The sequence below is a fragment of the Marmota marmota genome, unplaced genomic scaffold, assembly GCF_001458135.2.
Source record: "Marmota marmota marmota unplaced genomic scaffold, marMar, whole genome shotgun sequence".
Lineage (NCBI taxonomy): Eukaryota > Metazoa > Chordata > Mammalia > Rodentia > Sciuridae > Marmota > Marmota marmota.
Window position 1 is genome coordinate 9,659,849 of NW_025999983.1, and position 10,920 is coordinate 9,670,768.

Consider the following 10,920-nt stretch of genomic DNA (forward strand, 5'->3'; position numbering starts at 1 on the left):
GGGGGGGGGGAGGGAAGGGCTTTCAGAGCTCTGAATCTACATTTCCTGTGTACAGGTAAATTCTTTGTTGTCACAAATGTACCCCGAGGATGTCACCATGTCCTCAACCAGTCAGTGGGCAAGGTGGGCCCATCGTGTCCTTCTGCATCCCTCAGAACTGCCTGCACCGAGCCTCCTCCAGCCTCCGGAGCCTCCCAGTGGGACCCTGGGCCTGGACATCTCCTTGGCAGGGACTGGTGCCTACGCACACCTGGGAGCCTGGTTCGCAGACCCAACTTGATTCTTCAAGGGAGAAACCCAACTCAGGCGGACATGTGCAATTCCATTTTTCCTGCCCCAAGCAGGCCGCGGATGAGGAGCCCTGTAACAGCCGCAGCTGCCAACAGACAGGTCAGATGCGCGCTCTCTGAATGACTGGGGAGCTAGCAGGTTATTTGGCCCAGTGTTTCATTTTGCAGATAAAGAGACTGAGGTCTGAAACACAAAACTGAGGTCAAAAAAAAACAAAGGAACTAGTGATTTTTTTAAGAAAAGGATTTTTTTTTAAAGAAATGAATATAACTCAAACTGGATCAATTTTTATAAAAGATTTATATTCTGGTGAAAAAAATCCACAAAGGATACAGGCAGAAAATTTCTAAAAGACAAAATATTGAGGGGCTAAGAACATCTTTGAAAAAGTTCAAGTTTGCTGGTAAAGAAATGAAAATGTACCTTCTTTTTTTCTCAGTAATGTGGGGAAAGACGCCCAGCGCAGGCAGGGTTCAGGAGCGAGATTCTTAGGTTGGACTTTTCACAGATGTGAAGTTCTCCGGTGGGTAAGTAGGCTGTGTGTCCAGTCATGCCGTTTGATACACTGTTTTTACTCCTTGGAATTTGTCTTAATGAATTAATTACAGATAGTGACAAAGATTTATCTTCTGGGGTGTTCACTGCAGCATTTTTTATGATGGTTGAAAATGTGGAAAAGGCATAAATGTCCAATGATCGGGAATTGGTGAAATAAATGGAACCCTAGGCAGCCACTACGGCTTAAAGTTTAGAAAAATTAATGACATGAAGAGGTTCATGCTGTAATAAATTTTAAAGTTTGCTTCTAAAATTGAGTATTTTATTAAAGTAGATATTTCTAGATGCCAGAATACAGGTAATTTTTATTTTAGATTTTTATCTTTATGCACCCATACTTTTCAAAATTTCTACCATGGACGTGTCACCCCTCTTTCTTTCTTTCTTTGCATCTTCCTCTTTTCCTTTTTTGTCTTTTGTGCTGGGCTGGGCTGGAACCCAGGCCCTGGGACAAGCCAAGTGGCACTCCGCGAGCCACACTCCCCACTGGGCCACACCCTCTCCCTGGACACACTTGGACCACTGACTCTAGGTGAAGAACAGCAGGGCTGGAAATTCGGCCTCCTGGTGCACAGTGAGACCGCAGCGCACAGCAGCCCAGGCCACCCGTGGGCCACAGTCTGGACTTGGCTCAAGTCCTGAGGGACAGACTCAGGAGGCTTGGGTGGGTTCATGGTCTCTGACACCTTTTTCTGCCATGCCTCAGACTTCTCCCCTCCTGGGTCTATGGAGTTTTATTTTGCCGATGTCCCAGAGCACCAAGCTGTCGAAGCTCTGGCTTTACCCTGGTAGACATTGCTTTCTCCTACCTGCAGTCTGTCCTGACCCCAGCTTTTTGTCCTGAGGGCAAAGAAACCAGGACATAGTTCAGATCTGCAATGCATCCCCAAGGCCCACGTGTTGGAGCCTTGGTCCTGAGTTGTTGGGGCAGTTGGAAGGTAGTGGAACCCTTAGGAGGTGAGACCTCCTGGAAGGGAGTTGCCACCAGGGCTGTGCCCCAGAAGGGGGACCCACCCTTTTCTCTTTTGCAACGATCCACGAGGTAAGCATCTTCCTCTGTGAGTTACTCCCACCAAGACACGCCACTCTGCCACAGACCAAAGCAACAGGGCTGATGGATCATGGAATGGAACCTCCACAGCAGTGAGTCAAAATGAACCTTTCCTCTTTTTAAGTTGAGCATCTAAGACATTTTGTTACAGAAGTGGGAAACTGACTTCCACTCCAGGTGGAAGGGGGCTTGCCAGTCCTATCCTGGAAGGGTTGTGGTAACTGGGAGGCCCTCTTGGGTAGGTCACACTGGTCAGTGGAGCAGATACTCCTTTATCTGGGGCTGCAAGGGAAGGGGAGGGTGAAGGTGAGGCACAAGCAGCAGCCTGACCCTTAGCTGGCACCAGAAGTTCCTCTCGACTCTATTGGATTTCATCCCTAGAAGGTGCATAGAGAACACCCTGAAGAGACTCAGAGAAGGAGATTTCAGGGACCGGGCCACTGGGCGTGGTGAGTTTGACAGTAGGGCCCAACTGCCTGAGGACAGACGGAAACCAGCACCCCAGGCCTGTTGAAAGCACACTCCTCAAAGGAACTGCCTTGGGAAGCATCCAGAGGGGACAGCACTCCAGCATTTGGCCACATTAAGTGAACACCTATGTGGGGCCCATCTGGGCTCTGAAGACCCCACTGTGGAGAGCAGACCCCAGTTTGCCCCCACGGGGCTGTGCGTAAGGTTAATGGTATCAATGCCAGGGCTGTGTGACACGACACAGATAAGGGACAGCATCAGAAAGGACACCTGCAGATGCTGGCGGCCCCTCCCTGGCTCAGGGACAGGATCAGGCAGAGGCTGGCGCCCAGGCAGCGCCCCTGGCCATCACTGGGACGCAGACACTGCTTAATTGGGTCTCTCCGTTTCCAGTGGTGTCCATTTGAAGCCAGCCATCGGCTCTGTTCCTCAGAAAGTTCCAGGAGAGGGCCCTTGATTGCCCTCTGGAAGGCTAATTAGTCCCAGGGACGGCGCGTCTGCGGGGCCTGCAGGACAGGGGAGCCATCGGTCGGCTCGAATGGCAGAGACGGCTTGGGGCCGCCTTCTGATGGCTTTGTGAAGGTTGCTCTGTGTTTGACTGACAAATGCCATATGTCCCTAGTGCTGAGGGCACAGCCTGTCGAGCTCTCTCTTCCCGCTTCTAATTGGGCTCCTCTTTGCTTTGCTCTCATACCCTGGGTTTCATCCGCCTGTTCTTCAAAGGGAGCAATCGCCAGCGTCCTGAGGCCTCGCCCTGCACAGGCCCCTGTCCTGGTCACTCCTGGCTCTAAGGACTGTAGCAGAGTTCTTAGCGAGTGCCACTGCAGGGGGCCACCGTGTGCCACTGCAGGGGGCCACCGAGAGGCCTGCTGGGCCTCTCAGCCGCTCACCACTCACCCCCTCCTGCCAGGGACGCTCCAAGCCCAGGGAGGAAAGGCCTTTCAGCTGCTGTAATTAGGCCCCTACGTCCAAGGGCTCATGGGACCCGAGGGGATGCTAGCCTTGGTCTTAAATGGCCACATGGTGCCAAGGGACCAGGGCAGGCCATCTGCACCCGTGCCATCCCCAGGGACCGCAGCTCCCCGTCTCACTGAGCCATGGGCCATCTCCCGGAAGCCTGGACTGGAAGGGCCGCTCATGCCTGACCCAAGTTCCTGGCACGGAGATTGTTGCCCTTCCTTCCTGTGCCCCTGGCGGAGGCCAGGACGCAGCCCAGCCGGGCCCCGACGCCCCTCTCAACGCACAGCCAGTCCTGACGGGTGTCCGCCTCCTCCTTCCTCTCTGGCCCCAGCGGGCCTTCTCTTCTCCAGGCAATTCCGGAAACTTCTAATTGCTTTTCTCAGTCTTCTCTCCGAGAGGCACGTTCAAGATGCGTGGACCTTGTTTCCTCCCAGAGCTGCTGGCTGGAGGGCTCCACCGCGGACCAAGTGGCTCTGAAGGGTAATTGGAGGCGCAGGAGAAATTAGAAGACGGTAAAGCTGTCACCAAGAGCAAGTGACCAGCCCCATGACCATGCTCTCTAATGACTGCCTAAATGTTGCCCTTCATATTGTCAAAAATAACACCCTCACACGCCTCCAGCACCATCTGTCCCCAGCTTCCTTCAGGACGATGACCCACTCACTGTCAGAGTCACCCTGGTCTTGCTTTCTCCCCTGGCTAAGGCCCCTCTCACTGAGCACCCTACTGGGGTCCTGAGTCCATCTAGAAGCCCCCAGGTGCTGCTCAGCCATCTCCACGGAGCCCCCTTCCACTCCTGGGGAAAATTCCCCCCTAAGAGCATGGCAGGCGCAGCCCTGAAGCCAAAGATGACACTCTACGTGCAGCCTCAGGAAGCCCCCACAGTGCCCGTGCCACGCCACCACAGAGGGTTTTGTCACTGTGCAGCTTCTACCTTGACTCTCGCTTTCTACCTCAGGGTGCCTGGGACCTTCAGTGAAATAAAATTAAAATACAGAGATACAGAGGATGCAGAGTTTCTCCACTCCTTTGTGGGAGACCGAAATACTTTAATATAGTTTTCAGCCAAATCCATCTCAAATTCAAAACATCAGAGAGAAAAACAATTGGACATACAAAAACATCTCTGGAACCCAAGATAAGGGGCTTCTGTGAGAAATCACAGCAAATATTTTGCTATCAAGTGGATTCGAACTAAGAAACAGAAATAAAACTTTATTCTCAAAGAAACTTGAGAACCATCTGAGATTTTAAAGTGTTGTGTTTTGAAGTAAAAACTATTATCTTTTTTTTTTTTTTTTTTAGCTCAAAAGAACCAGTGAACAGCATGTTGGATAGTACAGATACCTAATTACTCAAGAAATTCTGTGAGCTCTCGGAAGAAAACAAGGTGAAAATTATGAATAACAAGGAAGATAAGAGAAAGGACAAAACACAGAGTCCCTGCTCGGGAGACTGGGCCTAGAGGAGTTCCCGAAGGAAAAAATGGAACAGAGAAGTGACCAAGGAAATAAGAGAAGAAAAATGAACACAGATAGAAATTGCATAAGTCACAGTCCATGGCAATAGGCCATAAAACCCAACCTATAGCAAGGGGCAAGAGCCAAGCCACTGGATAACTGGAAAAGTTCCTGGGTGGGAGGAAAAGGAGCCACACTTAGAAATACCAACCACGGCACGGCGGAAGGAAGGGCCTGAAAAACTCAAAACGTTGGACATCTGTACAAAGTCAGACCCTGAAAAGGAATGTTCTAATGAAGGATGAGGTAGAGCGAGGAAAGAGGGAAGTGGAAGGGGGGCTTGGGAGGTAGCCCCGGGCGGCTGCTGGGATGGGCTCTCCCGGGAGCTGGCTCTCTGAAGTGGGCAGGAGTCCAGGGAGGCCGCCCCGGTGCCAACGTGGGCAATGGACAGGAAGAGCTGGACAGAGGACCGGGCGGGCTGGGGGTGTCGCCTACTTTTGCATGCCCACCTTTTGCATGGGGAGTAGCATCAGAAAAGCAAAAATCTGCTTTGTCCATCTTCCCGTGAACTCTGTAAGGCAAACCCCAGACCGCTGGGCCCAGCCGAGGCCCCTGGTGGGTGCTGTTCCTGGGCTGGTGCATAAGGGTCTTAGGGGAGAAGTGCTAAAGGGGACCCAGGCCACACACAGCATCCAGCCTAGGCCTGTTTGTGAACTGTCCACTGGCCATGCACACCCCTACCCCACAGGGTACCCACAACATGGAGGTGAGGGGCACCATAACCTCGGTACTTACTGTGTAGTTTAGATATGAGGTCTCCCCAGATCTTGCATGTGAGACAGTGCGGGACAGTCTAGAGGTGACCTGATGGGGCTACGCTAGCCCTAGCCCAATCGGCGCCATGAATCCACTGACGGCTGAGTCACTGGGGGTTTGTCTTGGGTTTGTATTCCGTCTCTGGTGAGTGGAGCTCTCTGCTTTCTGGTTGCCATGTCCTGACCTCCTGCCCTTCTGCCATGATGCCCCACCTCACCGTGGGCCAGAGCCCAGGGGTCGGCCATCTATGCACAGACCTCGGAAACTGTGCATCAAAATAGCCCTTTCCTGTTCTGTGCTCTTCTTCTCTTCTTGTCAGGTCTTTTGGTCACAGTGACAAAAAAGCTGACTTCAACACTTACTTTGGGATGTTCTGGTCGCTTGGAAAAGCTGGTCTTGAGACAACAGTGACCTGGAGAAGAGACTTCAAGAGAAATACAGGGCCAGCACAAGAAGGGGATGTGTAAGGTCACTTGACTCACCTGGGTTCCAGCCTTAGTTGGGAGCCCATGCAAATGGGGGCTGGCCACCTGCCATACATCTTGCATTCTAGACGGCTCTCCAGGCCACTGTGGGGTGGTTCCAAATCCTCCAACGTTCAGGTTGATGGACGTGGCAAAGCCCGCTCCTTCTCCTAGCAGTACACCCTGCAAGTTGGGGGCTGACCCCACTCCTCTGATATTAACCAGGGGCCTGGGAGACTTCCATGGGGTCCTCAGCCTCCCCCTCAAGCCCCCGGTCAGTTCCTCAGCCTTCAGGATCTGTGACCGCTGACGTCACACCCCAGTACAGAAGCTGCAGCCGGAGAACAGCTTCCAAGGTTAAGAGAAAACCCCACGGCAAGAGCTGAATGTCCTTCTTCGTTCACCAGCTTCTGAAGAGCAAAGTAGAATTTCTTTTTCATGCATGAGAAGGAGCGAGACTGCTGGTCACCCGGGACCCCCGGAACTGCTAATCAGCTGTGTGCATTGGGAGGGCCCAGGCCAGACACTGGGCCTCACACGTCTTTTCTGAGGAACAGCTTGAGGGAGGGCCCATAGAGCAGTGCTGAAGGTGGTGAAGGACAGTCCCCTCCCTGACACTGGAACTGCCCAGAGGTCCTCAGTGCTTCTGGAGACGTGGTCGCTGCCAGCGGTCCCGAGCCCCGGGGCCTGCTGAGGAATGTTGCTCCCGCCAGCCTCCTGGTACCTTCCCCCTCCCCGTGTCCTCTCCCTAGTCTCCTGTTCTCTCTGGCCTCTCCCTTCATGCCCTTGTTCTGAGCTGGACCCCAGTCTTCAGGTCATCACACAGCGTGCTGTGCCTTGAGGTGACCCGTGCTAATCACCCCGCACAGACCACACCCAGCTCTCCCGTCGGTGGACTCAGGAGCTGGCTCCCAGCCCTCCAGCAGGCCACACGGGCCAGTCCCCCGACGGTGCGGAGCACCAACCTCACAGCTCCTGTACCACCTCATCCTTGGGGGCTGAAGACCACAGGAGTGTGGGGGCTTCCGGACCTGGAGGTGGAGTCCCACTCGGATCTCAGCCAGGCTGTTCTCCCGGGGGCTCTGGGAAGACACTTCCCCACCTTTCCTGGCCCTAGAGTGCCATTCCTTGGTGCTGGCCCACCCCCTCCACTCCCACCAGCAGTGCCCTTTTCTGTCCCTCCCGAATCTCACCTGCTTCCAGCCTCTAGGGCCCCGGATCACCATGGTCCCACCTGGACCGTTGGTGACACTCTTGTTACCCTGCAACCCCCTGGTTAGCTTCCCTTGCCATGAGCCAGGCCTCTGCCGAGGTTCTGCACACCTAGGGAGGCCCCGATTCTGAGACAGATCTGTCCCTGAGCCTTGCTGTCTGGTCCCCAGCTGCGCCTTCCTCAGATCTGCCCTGACTGGCAGCGCTCTTCTGTGTGACTCTCCTTTATTGATGGGACCACTAACCTCTGGAGCCCATGCCCAGCACGCTGAGTCTGTGGCCCTTTCCAAGACTGCAGTCCTTCCTCGGCCCTCCACATCCCCTGCTTGAGTCCTGCCAAACCTGATGGCCTTCAGGCCCACGCCACTGCTCAAGTCCGGCTTCAATCTGGGTGGAGGATTTTGTCCAGCATGAAAATCTTTCGCCAGCTCCCCAGTGCAGCTGCTCAGGAGGGACAGCTGTGGCCTGTGTCTGCCCGCTTTCCAGCACCCCCACCCCACCTTCTGACAGCCTCAAGCCTAGAGTTGAATTCTTTGGGTTTCTTTTATTTTTGTTTCTTGGTACTGGGGATTGAGCCCAGGGGCACTCCACCACTGAGCCACACCTGGTCCTTTTTACTGTATCTTGAGACAAGGCCTCATGAAGTTGCCCAGGCTGGTCTGGAACTTGCCTTCCTCCTGCCGCAGCCACCCTGGTTGCTGGTGGATGTCTGCTAGAACCAGGATGCCCAGGGCTCTCACATAACTGTCCCCACGACCAGTGGCCGTCTCCTTTCCTCTGGCCTGGCAACTCCACAAGCTGTGTCCCACAGGAAGCCCTCCCAGGTCACCCCTCCAAGCCCACGGGCTCCTGTCCTGCGTCCTCCCCCAGCACCCCGTGGGTATCTCTGCAATGCCACCACACAGGACGGCTCTTATTATGTGTGTGGCCCCATTAGGCATGTGCTAGGGCTCAACATTTTTTTTTTTTGGAATGAAAGTGTCTATTAAACACCTGTCATGTGCTAGACTCGGGCTCAGACTTTGTCCACTGTGATGCTGAGGCACCAGCACCATAGGTGTGACAGTGAGCAAGCTCCGAATCGGGGCCCCTTGTCTGGGTCCTGGGGGAACCTGCTTCCTGGAAGACATAGCTGGGTCCCACTCTCTCTGGAGTCAGGGCCTCCTGTTCTGCCCAGGTAGGCAGGTTGGAGCTCCTGCCCTGGGGGCTGCAAGGGGGTGTCTGGGTGAGTGGATGTGGGAAGCCGCTCTGCTGTCCTGAGGTGGGCATGCAGGTCTCTGCGCCGAGGACGGGAGCCCTGCGAAATTCCCAAGCTGGTCTGCATCCAAGCCCAGCTTCAGATACACTTTCAAGAAGATAGAAAACAACAGACTTCCCACCTCTAGCTCCACAGAGGATGCCAGGCAAGAGGCCTGGAGCAGAGGTGCTCTCCAAAAATGCAAGCTCGTAATTCCCTCCACGAGCATCAGACTGCACAATTTACAGGCACTGACAAATTTCACCATTTAACAGCAGCCATTAAAGACAGATTCTGGGTGGGTGGGAAGAGATGCCAGTTTATATCAAGGCTTGATTGCTCAGCACTCGGAGTCCCCAAGCTAATACATCAAATTTAATTTTTGAAAACAAGAGCCCCACCAAGATAAACTTTCACTAATTAACAAAACCTGATTTTTTTTTTCCAAGATGCATTCCAATCTCCCGTCACTACCGTAGCAGCCACGGAATGTTCAACGTGGGGAAAGGGAATGGCACGGGAAAAAGCTGGCTGCAGAGCCTTTGCAACGGCTCCCCGGGAACGGAAACTCATCTCGATAAATCACAGTGGCTCTTTGCCATCAGGAGCCTTCTCCTTTCAGATCTTATGGCCAAGTGAAGTACCGGCCATATGTTCACACCATTTGGTGAAAAACACACGGAACCAACAACACAAGCATGGCACTTATGGGTGATTTTTTAAAAAATCATGCCAAGTGGATTCATCCTAAACATGTGAGATATACCACGTCACTCCCCTGCCATTAGGTCTATTAGCGTTTGTTTATTTTTGTTTTCATGGTTCCATGGGCACAAATAACCTCTTGCATGGGACCAGCATTTTTAGAAGTCATGAACCAAATATAAGCAACGGCATCCTATGTCCTTGTCACTTGTCATTCCTCGGGTGTCCTCTTCTAAATCACAGTGAGTGAATAAAAAGCAAGAAAGGAAGATACTATAAAATCAGAACCCTAAGGGTTGTCCACTAGGATGTCAGCGGTCGTTCATCAGGCAGAATGCTCCAGTAGCCCTGGCCAGCAGAGCTTCCAGGACGAGAGTGACTTGGTGCCTGTCGGTGGCATGCCGTTCCTAGTGATGGGCCCCCCACGATGACTAGACTCAGCCGTGAACACAGCTAGGGCTTGGTTGTTGCTGAACTCTTAATTTCTCAGAGTATCACGGGCCCCAAGTACTTTGTTGTGAAGAAATTTAAATTCCAGTGAAGGTTTTGTGGTGTATTTGAAGTTTCTTGTGGGGAAATAATTTGTCTGGCATGCCTTGGGAATCAGGGTCTTGGTAGACTGCCTGTGTCCACTAGGGACTCAAGCCCACACTGTTCACCCTTTGTACACACTGCGTGGCTTAGAATGAGAAGGGAGACTGAGGAAGGCTGTAGGTCTGAGGGGTGCGCCGTGAGCTGCTTGCCCTGGGGCTGGAACCCAGGGCCTCACACAGGCTTGGCAAGTGCTCTGCACTGAGCTGCACCCTCAGCTCCAATAATCTTTCTCAACACAAAACACATGGGTGAAGGGCTTGAAGATTATAAAGGCAATAATGAGAGGAGACCCTTGGAAGGCCAGAACATTGTCTGGATTCTAATTTTGGTTTGATTTACATTGACATTTTAATAGAGGTGCAGATATATAGTGAGCATGTGACATTACATCTAAGCTCTTCCTCTGATTTGTGGTCACTATATACCATTGGAAGCCCCTGGTCTCCTCTGGGGTTTGTGACAGGCTGTGGGCACATACATATTCTGGTCAGTTCGGGGCCAGCTCAGCACATGACTTGGTATGCAGGCCTCTGCAACTCTTTTTGAATGGTGGACAGGACAGGGTTCTGTACCAAGGCTTCTGTGGTGAACAACTAGAAGCTATGCTACTCCTTGAAGTGCAAAAAAAAGTGATCACCACTTACCAGGAGGCATTGGTGTGGATGCTATGGTTGTTGCTTTTGGAAGTATGCGTTTGGTGAAGGATATCTTTAAGGAGCTGTATCTATCTTATAGTTCCTCGATTCTTTGGGAAAACGTGGTTTGTAGAATATTCAGATCCCAGGCCAGCTAAGAGCCAACCTTGGGTGGAAGAGCAAAGCTCAGTCTCCACTCCTTCCTTGACCTTATGCTTGCGCTCAAACAGAGAGGCCTGGACTCAACTCTACAGTTCTGGAACTATGGTGCCTCTCAGCTCAGTGTGAAGATGGGCACCTTGTTTCTAGGCAAGCTCTCTGCTGTGTGTATCAGAGGAAAAGGAGTATGACGTCAAACATCGTGACCAGTCACTGTCGTATTTGACCTTTCCTGGGGGGGGGGCAGCACAAACTTACTGCATGATTGAATTTCAGACTAGCTTCCCCCAGGTATATCAAAAACGGG